The sequence below is a fragment of the Stomoxys calcitrans genome, chromosome 3 (genome assembly GCF_963082655.1).
Source record: "Stomoxys calcitrans chromosome 3, idStoCalc2.1, whole genome shotgun sequence".
NCBI lineage: Eukaryota > Metazoa > Arthropoda > Insecta > Diptera > Muscidae > Stomoxys > Stomoxys calcitrans.
Window position 1 is genome coordinate 103773134 of NC_081554.1, and position 10651 is coordinate 103783784.

Genomic DNA, 10651 nt, shown 5'->3' on the forward strand with positions numbered 1-10651 from the left:
TAATAGTATAGTGTAGTGTAAAAATAATGAGTGAATATTTAAACCTAACAAAAAAAAAAACTTATCCGACTTACCAGAACAATTTGTTAATCGTTGACCGCAGGCCTGTTGTCTTTGCTGGATTCTGGTGCTTAACAAAATCAAAGTAAAATATTCACTCTTGACAAAATAAGTATTTGGTGAATCAAATTGTAGACTAGTGTATATATTGCGGTTATTCTTAATATCCTAGCAATTGATGGAGAAGGTAACCATGATGCCCTTCTGAGGATAACCTCTCAATGATAATATTGTCTTTTTTGTTTTGGATCCTCTTAAGAAACGTCAAGAATTTATATATGTATGTCAAAATATTCTTTATGTTGCTCTATTTATTTCACAATCTTGACAAGAGCTTGGAATGGTCGATTTTCCTTTTGTGGCGTATACGTGTTGGTCAACAATAAAATTTACGGCGACAATCATTCGCAATGGTGCGTCTAAACCCGCCAAAGGTCAGACTGGTGGTGCTATGGAGATGCTATTTCTTTTTATCTCTCTCGCGAAAAAAATTTTAAATAAAAAATCCTTGGGAGGCATTAGAGATAAACGCTCCCAATTCCTGAAAACGGAAAACTTGTCTCTAAATTTTAAAACAATAATATGTCCAATATATTTACCTCCCAGAAATATATAATAGCTTCCAATTTATTATACGCAGTCCGAGCCACAGCGAAATTATCAATTAAAAAAAAAATAAATTTCTTCGAGAAAATCCAAAAATTATTTGACACAAAAAAATATCTTGCCTTTTAATCAACGATATAAACAGTCTGAAGTTTTCTTTCAAATGAAAAAATATTTTCTGTACATACTCGTACAAATCAATTGAAAACAAAAGCCTGCACGATTTATACCAACCGAAGTTAATTTACTATTAAAATATGATGCTCTGGAACTCTGAGTAAAATTCCTCCTGACGATCTTTTGTCCAACGGTAAATTCCTTCTTTCTCGATTGCAAATTATATAATCGAGCATTCTTCTCGTAAGCGGTATGAACTCTTTTTCTGAATTTGATCTCTCAATAAAGTGAATTGGTCATCCCTTTCTATCTGAGTGTCGGTCTCATTTAATAGTTGAAGTCTTCTCAGTATGTCGTAGTCTTTTCCATGTAAAATCATTGATTGGCCAAAGACAATTTGGTACGGTGTCTTTCCAGTCGTCTGGTGAATACTATTTCTTAACGCGCAGTTTATACTATCCAGATAAACGTCCCAGTCTCGTTGATCATGCCGAATATATGATCGCAACGCTTCGTTTATCGAACGATTTATACGCTCACTGGCGTTGGCTTTTGGACAGTGAACAGCTGTGAAAATAAGCTTAACACCATATTTCTCTAAAAATTTCTGAAAATCCTTACTTCGAAATTGTGTTCCATTATCAGTAAGTACCGTTTCGGGTACACCGAAACAATTGAAAATGTCCTTATGTCAATAATCAATTATCTCCTTTGATGCGAACTCACGCAGGGGTATCAAAAAAGTAAATTTGGAAAAATGATCCAAAATTATCGATATCCCAATAAATCCTTTCCTAATCCTGGGAAGTGGTCCTATAAGGTCAATATAAAATCTTTGAAAGGGTCGCTCCGTCTGAACGAACTGTCCCAATGGAGGTCTCATAGTTGTCGTTGGAGTCTTTGACGTCTTACACAAGTCACAATTCTTAACATAATCCCGTACGCCAGTGCATAACCTAGGCCAATAAAAATAACGCCTTACCCTTTCTAGGGTTTTGAAATTTCCACCATGCGCTGAATTAGGCAAATTATTTGTAGTGCGAATCACATCTTTTCTCAGTTCAGTTGGCACAAAAAGTTTCCAAGAATTAGATGAATGACCCTCAGAAAATTTGGTGCGTTTATAAATAAATTTGTCAAAGATTTTAAAATCTGATTAATCGTTCTTTTCCAATTCTGTTCTCAATTTCGAATATTCAGTGGACTCAAATGCTTTAGAGTCAAGGTCGATCGCTGGTAATATTTCCAAATCAATTTCTTCGATAAAGTCCTCGCCTTCATGAACTCGGGATAACATATCGGGTACAACATTCTCTTTTCCACTGCGGTGTTCGATGGTGAAATCAAAATGTTGCAATTTCAAAGACCATCTGGCTAAACGACCCGATAAGTCTCGCTGTCCCATTAGCCATTTAAGGCTTGCGTGGTCTGTAACGACTTTAAACTTTTGCATCTCGATGTATGCCCTAAACTTCTGAACAGCTAGCACGACCGCCAAGCATTCAAGCTCTGTAATGGTATAATTCCTTTGTGCCTTGTTCAGTTTTTTCGACATGTACGCAATAGGTCGTTCATTCCCGTCTTTATCTTTTTGAGCCAAAACAGCTCCAACCCCATACGTGCTAGCGTAGCACTGAAGAATAAAGGGTTCATTGTAATTTGGGCGAATCATTACCGGTGCACTTGTCAGTTTATCCTTTAATTCATCAAAAGCAGCTTGTGCTTCATCTGACCACTTATACTGCCTTTTATTGGTCAGGTGTTCTGTTAATGGGTATGTAATGGTAGAGAAATTGCGTATAAAACGCCTGTACCAACTCGTCATACCCAAGAATCTTTTAGGTTCCTTGATTGTCCTGGGAGGCGGAATTTCCTTTATCGCACGCACTTTCTCTTCATCAACTTGCAAAGTTCCATTTCCGACAATGTAGCCGAGATACTTTACTCTGGATAATCCAAAGTTATTTTACTTACATTTATAGTGAGACCTGCCTTACGAAGATGTGTGGCGACTTCCATCAAATGTTTCAGGTGTTCGTCAAAATCCCTGGAGACAACGAGCAAGTCGTCTAAATATACAAAAACGTGTGATCGCAAATTGTACGGAATAACTTGATCCATAAGCCTACACAATGTCTGCGGCGCATTGCACAGTCCGAATGGCGTTCTCGTAAATTGATAGAGTGGCCGATTCGGCACTGTGAACGCTGTTTTCGACTTGGAACCTTCCTCCAGTTTGACTTGCGAAAAGGCATCCTTCAAGTCAATTTTCGAGATACAGTATACTGGAGGAAGCCTTGCCAGCAGCCCATCAATATTTGGAATAGGATATGCATCCTTTACAGTGGCCAAGTTTAGTTTTCTACTGTCCAGGCACATTCTTATTCTTGGTTTCACAACGACCACTACCGGAGATGACCAAGGGGAACTCGGTGCTTCCTCAATAACACCCAATGCGATCATTCTGTCCAATTCTTTGCAAAGCAGTTTCTCCACAGCAGGCGAAATAGGGTAATATCGTTGTTTCACAGGTTTGGCGTCTCCAGTGTCTATCACATGTTCAATTAATGTCGTACAACTTAGACCTTCTATTTCGGAATCTGGAAAGACTGACACTACCTTATCAAGCCTCCTTTGTTGTTCGTCCGTAAGGACAAGTTTGTCTGGGCTTGTCTGAGTACAAGAAATTTCTCCTATATATATATGAAATTTTCAAGCCTAATGCGTTCCAAAAGTCGTATCCACATATGATATTTTGTCATATGGATGGTACTACCAAAAATTCTATCGACTTAACCTGACTTTGAAATTTAATTTCAATGGTAACTGTTCCTAACACGCACTGACTCTTACCGTCCGCTGTATTAACCTTGCCAATACATTTAAAAAATCCGTTCCATTCCTGTACCTTGTCGGTAAGTTTACCGCCAATTACACTCCTATTGGCACCACTGTCTAATAGTGCTAGATAATTATCGTCATGAATCTTTAAATTTGTAAATGGTCTACTGTCTGACTCAAGGTCAATGATTGGAGATATTATACACAATTTGTATGACTTCATTTTTGAATAGTATTGTCGGATGCGTCTATATGATCTAACTTTTCTTTTCCTCCCGTTAAAAATTATAACTCGAACTTCCTGGTAATTCTTCTGGTCTCTGCAGTGGATGTACTGGTCGAGCGTCATTGTCATTTGAATCCACAGGTTTTCGAAAGGAGTTTTCATAATGTTCGGATGTCCGCTCTTCTACTGTCCGTTTCCCTGCTTCCTACCTGTGCACTTCGGACAAGTCGGTTTGTAATTGTCCTTGAGACCGCATCCGTAGCAGAAAATAATCCTAGGTTCCATGCAGTCAAAAAAAGTATGACCTTTTCTATAGCAGTTCCAGCATCTCACGTCGCCCTTAACTGCTGCACACAAAATATTGTTGGAATCTTCGTTTTCTATAGCCGCCTTTTCTTCATGTTGTTCTTCTATTTCAGAGACCTTCCCCTTTGAAAACTTCCCTTGTTCTAACTCTTTGGTGTCCTTCATGAAACGCTCATGTTTCCTTACTGCAGCTCGCAACTCCGACACTGATGCCATACTTACATGGAAAAGTTCGTGTCGAATTTCTGTACGTAAATTGCGTAGAAGAATTTCACACAAGTCAGCGTCTGAAATAGGGTTCCTTAGGCGATCTGTCATTGCATGTATCGTGTCCAAATACTCATCGAAGGCTTCGTTAGGTCTTTGTTTACGCTTACGTATATGATCCATTACGTAAAAATCAGAGTAATCGACTTTATATTGTTTTCTCAAAGCATTAGTAAGAGAAGGCCAGTCTATGTGTTCATTCTGACGATGACACCGCCAATACCATTCTAAAGCTTTACCTTCGAATAAACTATATGCATGTTTGCACAAGAGTTGAAAGTCTCCTCCCAAATTAGTTGTAGCCAAAATATTAATTCTATATAAAAATTCATCTATTGGCATCTGATTGTCATATCCAGAAAATTTCAACCTCCAGTTACGAATTATATTGAGAACTTACTCCGTTAAGAATGGTTCACTAAAATTGTCCGAACCAGTCGGGATAGAAGAAGAATGTCTGCCGTTATCGACTACAGAAGATCTATCCGGTCCATTTTGTACATTTCTCACGTCAGGGTTTATATTCAAATTCGAATTGAAATTCTGAAGTACCATTTGTAGTTCCATAGAAACGAGATTTCTAATTTCACTTCGAAAGTTGTCTAAAGATTCGGAAATCATATGTGTATATCTAATGTCAGCATCGCCAGATCCGTCTGCAATACTATTTGCATTTGGGGTATTTCTTCTTGCAGTAGCACCTTGTGTGTTACGTGCAATTGCATCATTACCAGTCATATCAATCGTAAAACTAACATTCGTCGGTTCTTCAATTTCCAACAAATGTTCACGACTTCGCGTCAATGGCATATTTAAAATATATTAAATAACAAAATAAGAATAAATTAATCCACTACTAAACTCAGTCTTACCATTAGCACAATCATAAAAAAATTAAATATTTACCAGTACTACTAAATGAAAAACAAACTAAAAACATAATACATAAACAAATTACTTAACAGGTGTGTTAAACAAGATTTCTCCCAAATCAAGCAATTCGCCTAAATTAAACTCCATCCTCAAAATGCTAATGTGAGTCAAAGTCCGAAATAATATCCAAACCTTTAAATTTCTAACACTGCAAATCAAATTTGTAATTTAGTAAGATAGAAAACCAAAAACAACTGTTAGAAGTTTGTGAGTAAGTCATCGATAGTCCCCAATAACAAAAATCTCAAACAAAATAACAAACAACAACAAATGTCAGAACATTTTCGTATGGTGTAGAAACCAGAGTATAACACAAAGCTTCCAATATCCATGTACGCAAATATCCAACCAAAAATAAAAAAATTAATAAAGAAAGAAAAGGTAGAATATCAAAGTCAGTCAACATAATCACGGAAAAGATAGAATTAAATTTACTTTGAGACATCAGCTAAGGCGAGTGAAAGTACAAAACTTCCAGGTGTTTACTTCATAACAGCGAATGTTGGCTTTTGCCGATGCCGATGCCCCACGTTGGGCGCCATTTAATTTATGTAACGGCCGAACTTAGACCTTTATATACCGGCCGTTCTCAGGGGTTTGGGGTGGTGATCTTGGACTAGGGAAAATATATCCTGCGCGCTACTAAATCAAAACTTAGGTAGCTAAACCCTACATAACAGAGACCGACTTTGATACGGGGAGAAATAGAAGTGATAGGAAAAATATCAGCAGTACTAATTGGCAAAGAGGACAAGATGTCGGCGCCTCTTGCGTTCTGCACCCACCCTTCCAATGTTATCCATTTTAATGTTCTTGGATAATCCACGTTGATTGTGCTAACCCAAACTGAGTTCCTCGTGGAAATAAAAAAAAACTTAATTCATATTTGTAACGTAACTTACAAAATCATAGATTTAATTATAAATAAAAAAAAAATTTTAAATGTGTAAGTTTATAAATTTAATGATTTTAAGATCTAATATATGTCAATAGAAATGTAAAAAAAAATTTTAAGAATTGAAAATTAAATTAAATTTATTATTTTTAAGGTGTAATCAAAATGAAACAGAAGTAAAGGAAAACATTATGATATAAGAAAGCCATTAATGGGTAAATTAATAGTGTAGTGTAGTGTAAAAATAATGAGGGAATATTTAAACCAAACAAAAAAAAAACTTATCCGACTTACCCGAACATTATGTCCATCGTAGACCGCAGGCCTGTTGTCTTTGCTGGATTCTGGTGCTTAACAAAAAGTAAAATATTCACTCTTGACAAAATAAGTATTTGGCGAATCAAATTGTAGACTAGTGTATATATTGCGGTTATTCTTAATATCCTAGCAATTGATGGAGAAGGTAACCATGATGCCCTTCTGACGATACGCTCTAAATGATAATATTGTCTTTTTTGTTTTGGATCCTCTTAAGAAACGTCAAGAATTTATATATGTATGTCAAAATATTCTTTATATTGCTCTATTTTTTTCATAATCTTGACAAGAGCTTGGAATGGTCGATTTTCCTTTTGTGGCGTATACGTGTTGGTCAACAATAAAATTTACGGCGACAATCATTCGCAATGGTGCGTCTAAACCCGCCAAAGGTCAGACAGGTGGTGCTATGGAGATGCTATTTTCTTTTATCTCTCTCGCGAAAAAAATTTTAAATAAAAAATCCTTGGGTGGAATTAGAGATAAACGCTCCCAATTCCTGAAAACGAAAAACTTGTCTCTAAATTTTAAAATAATAATATGTCCAATATATTTACCTCCCAGAAATATATAATAGCTTCCAATTTATTATACGCAGTCCGAGCCACAGCGAAATTGTCAATTCAAAAAAATAAATTTCTTCGAGAAAATCCAAAAATTATTTGACACAAAAAAATATCTTGCCTTTTAATCAACGATATAAACAGTCTGAAGTTTTCTTTCAAATGAAAAAATATTTTCTGTACATACTCGTACAAATCAATTGAAAACAAAAGCCTACTTGATAAGAAAATTTATCTAACATGCAGAGTAGCTTCGACCTGGAGTGGAACACTTCTTACACGGCATGGGGATTCTCAGCCTCCTGTAATCCGCCAGACTTTAGCGATGTGGTGGATAGTTACCCAGACAAGTGTTTGACAAAAATGGCTGGGTCGTCTCCTGATTCCTAACCCCTTCCGTATCTATAGACCTTCAGTTTCAACTTGTTGAATCCATGGGATACAACTTCTTCAGACATGTAGAATTCTGGGAGACAGCCGGAGTTAATACGAATACTGCATGTCTCCAGTCACCATGAGCCTAATCCAATCTACCAAGTCCAGTCGGTGGTTGAAAGATTGGGATTACATCCCCTTAGTCTGAAAAGTACGGATTCAGGATCTGAGGCAGTGCTTGGTATCCAAACATGCGCCATTGGTCGAGAAGGAATATCTTCCTTCTTGCCTAAATCTAGTGCACCTGTCCAGATCTCACCAATTTTTTTCAGCGCACATTGATACATTTCTATTGAACGTTGATCCCCGAAGTCAATTAGTCTGAATCGACCCTGATACCATCGTCACAAACTGAAGGAGACCCTGGAAATTCCGCAAGGAAATCGGAGTATACTGATGGCAGTCCATCCATATATCTACAGTCCATATACCACTCCAATTATTCTTAGGTATGCAGCCCTGTTCTTCTCCCTTGTCGACAACTGCCATCACCAAACTGTCCCTAGCGACATTAGCAAAGTTGAAAGCATCTGTTCGCCCCAGAATTTGTAGGCATGGGATGCTCTCCAGCTGACAGCAGCCTTTTGGCTGACTGTGGTGCAGTTTCCGAATCTTGACGTGTAGTCTCTGTGGTAGCCTGTGCTGTGAATTTCCCAGCCCAATTTAGGGAGTCCCTCTCCCTGAAAGCGATGCGTCTTCTATTATCCGAACCTCTCAAAAAGCGTGTTGGTTTACCGGGGAAGGCAAATTATAGGCATGCGAAGATAGAATAGGTTCGGTCTTGTCGTTAAGACTCAAACCAGGTGTCTTCGTCAAAAGCCCCTGCTGACCAGTCGTCTGTCGGCTAGTAGAGCCTGGAGCAGCCGCTCCACCAGCCGAGGTTTGAGTAGCAGGAAACATGTTACGGCCTGATACCACCACCGCAGCTGTTGGGTCTTTGGAGTCCATTCTAAGTTTACTCCTAGATCTGCTGCTCCACAGGAAACAGACGCATCGTTGCTATCCTTGAATGACTTAATTTTTTCTTCCACAAATAATGACCTATTACGAAATACAGAAAAATTCTTGTGGAGCGAAATAACAAAACGTCCGCTCCACTCAACGTTTCAAACCTACTTGAGCCGCTTTTTGATCAATAGTACTGTACCGCCCTGGTAATAGAAGCTACATTGACTTCTAAACGGATGGTTCTAAACTAAACAACGAGGTGGGCTTTCGGGTGTGCTCTAAAGATTTAGAACTGATTATATCGAAAAGGTTACCCGACCACTGCAGTGTGTATTAAGCGGAGATCCTTGCACGAAGGAAGTGGTGGAATGGCTAAGATATTATGCAATAACGACAATTGGCATAAATTTCTTCTAAGACAGTCGTGCAGCCATCAAATCCCTGGAGAACGTATTTCTGAATCCAAAAACCACACTCGACTGTCGCAGATCTCTCAACGAGATGGCTGAACAGTTCAAAATGCGCCAGTTCTGGGTGCGGGCCACAGAGATATCCCAGGGAATTGTAAAGCGGATGAGCTTGCGAGACTAGGAACTACCTTACACATTCTAGGGATACTAGAATATGTGGGGTCTCTAGCGACGTGTAAGCTAAGCTTTCAGGACCAGTCCCGAAGGACAACGAATGAAAGATGGTTGCAAAGAGGGGGCTGTGAGCATTCCAAAACTATGTGGCCTAGTCTTGATTTGAAGAGGTCTGCCGCATTGCTGTCACTGGATAGAACAGACAACTCAGTCATTGTCATGACAGGTCACTGTCTAATCCGAAAACATGCCGACGTACTGATGGTTGCCAGTAACGACATCGAAGAAGAAGAAGCTGTAGAACACCACCTTCTGTGTGTGTGTCCCGAACTGGCAGTCAGAAGGAGTTTCATTTTAAGTTCTCATTTCTTTGATTTAGCGGATGTGTATATTCGTAAGTTCCCGTGGTATCACAATGGACGAAAACGTCAAAGAGAGTCTGATGATAGACTGCCATTAAACCTAACCTAACTAGTTAAACACTTATTGATAAATATTGTTGACTACGATTTGTGAGCAAACACCTGGTTTAAAATCTTTCTTACTTGAACGTAACTGTGCTTGCTGACAAATTAAGAATTTCAATTAAAAAATTGGTTTCTGAAATGAAACTAATTGATTTCTCATTAATTTATGTTTACGCGAATGCCAAGCGGTAACACGACCTACACGAACAATTGGCGCAGCTGCTTCGGATAATGTTCGTGTTTTGCTTTCATTTCTGCTTGTGTACAAACAGCGTAAGGAACGGAGAAAAAAAGCAAGGGCACGTACCAAGTGGGAAAATGGCGAATGTATTGTATGTGGAATACATAATATAATTCGTTAGAGGATTGACGTTTTATAAGATATCTCAAAGAATAAACGGGATAATTTCATCTGACAAGACTTGGACATTAATTACCGAGTGTAATACTCAACTGTAATCAAATGAAGTTTGAATGTAATGTTTTTGAGAGTGGCGATTCTTCCTCCTTTGTATTGTGTGAAAGACGTTTCCAAGTAAAACAATTATTAAAAATTGCATTTTTATACCCTCCATCATAAGATGGGGGGTATACTAATTTCGTCATTCTGATTGTAACTACTCGAAATATTCGTCTGAGACCCCATAAAGTATATATATTCTTGATCGTCGCGACATTTTATGTCGATCTAGCCATGTCCCTCCGTCTATCCGTCCGTCTGTCCGTCCGTCTGTCTGTCGAAAGCACGCTAACTTCCGAAGGAGTAAAGCTAGCCGCTTGAAATTTTGCACAAATACTTCTTATTAGTGTAGGTCGGTTGGTATTGTAAATGGGCCATATCGGTCCATAACCTGATATAGCTGCCATATAAACCGATCTTGGGTCTTGACTTCTTGAGCCTCTAGTGTGCGCAATTCTTATCCGATTGAAATGGAATTTCGCACGACGTGTTTTGTTATGATATCCAACAACTGTGCCAAGTATGGTTCAAATCGGTACATAACCTGATATAGCTGCCATATAAACCGATCTTGGGTCTTGACTTCTTGAGCCTCTAGAGTGCGCAATTCTTATCCGATTGAAAT

At 38.3% G+C, this 10651-nt stretch overlaps 1 long non-coding RNA gene across 2 annotated transcripts in view; it reads right to left on the reverse strand.

Moving 5' to 3' along the window:
- LOC131995842 (uncharacterized) overlaps positions 1 to 7297 on the reverse strand; it is a 41314-nt gene extending 34017 nt beyond the window's left edge. For both annotated transcript variants that reach the window (XR_009397648.1, XR_009397647.1), the window contains exons 1-2: positions 7127 to 7297; positions 6546 to 7068 (exon numbers count right to left, since the gene is read on the reverse strand). This is a non-coding gene — a long non-coding RNA (uncharacterized LOC131995842). The remainder of the gene's footprint in view (positions 1 to 6545; positions 7069 to 7126) is intronic.
- Positions 7298 to 10651: the final 3354 nt, after the last annotated feature.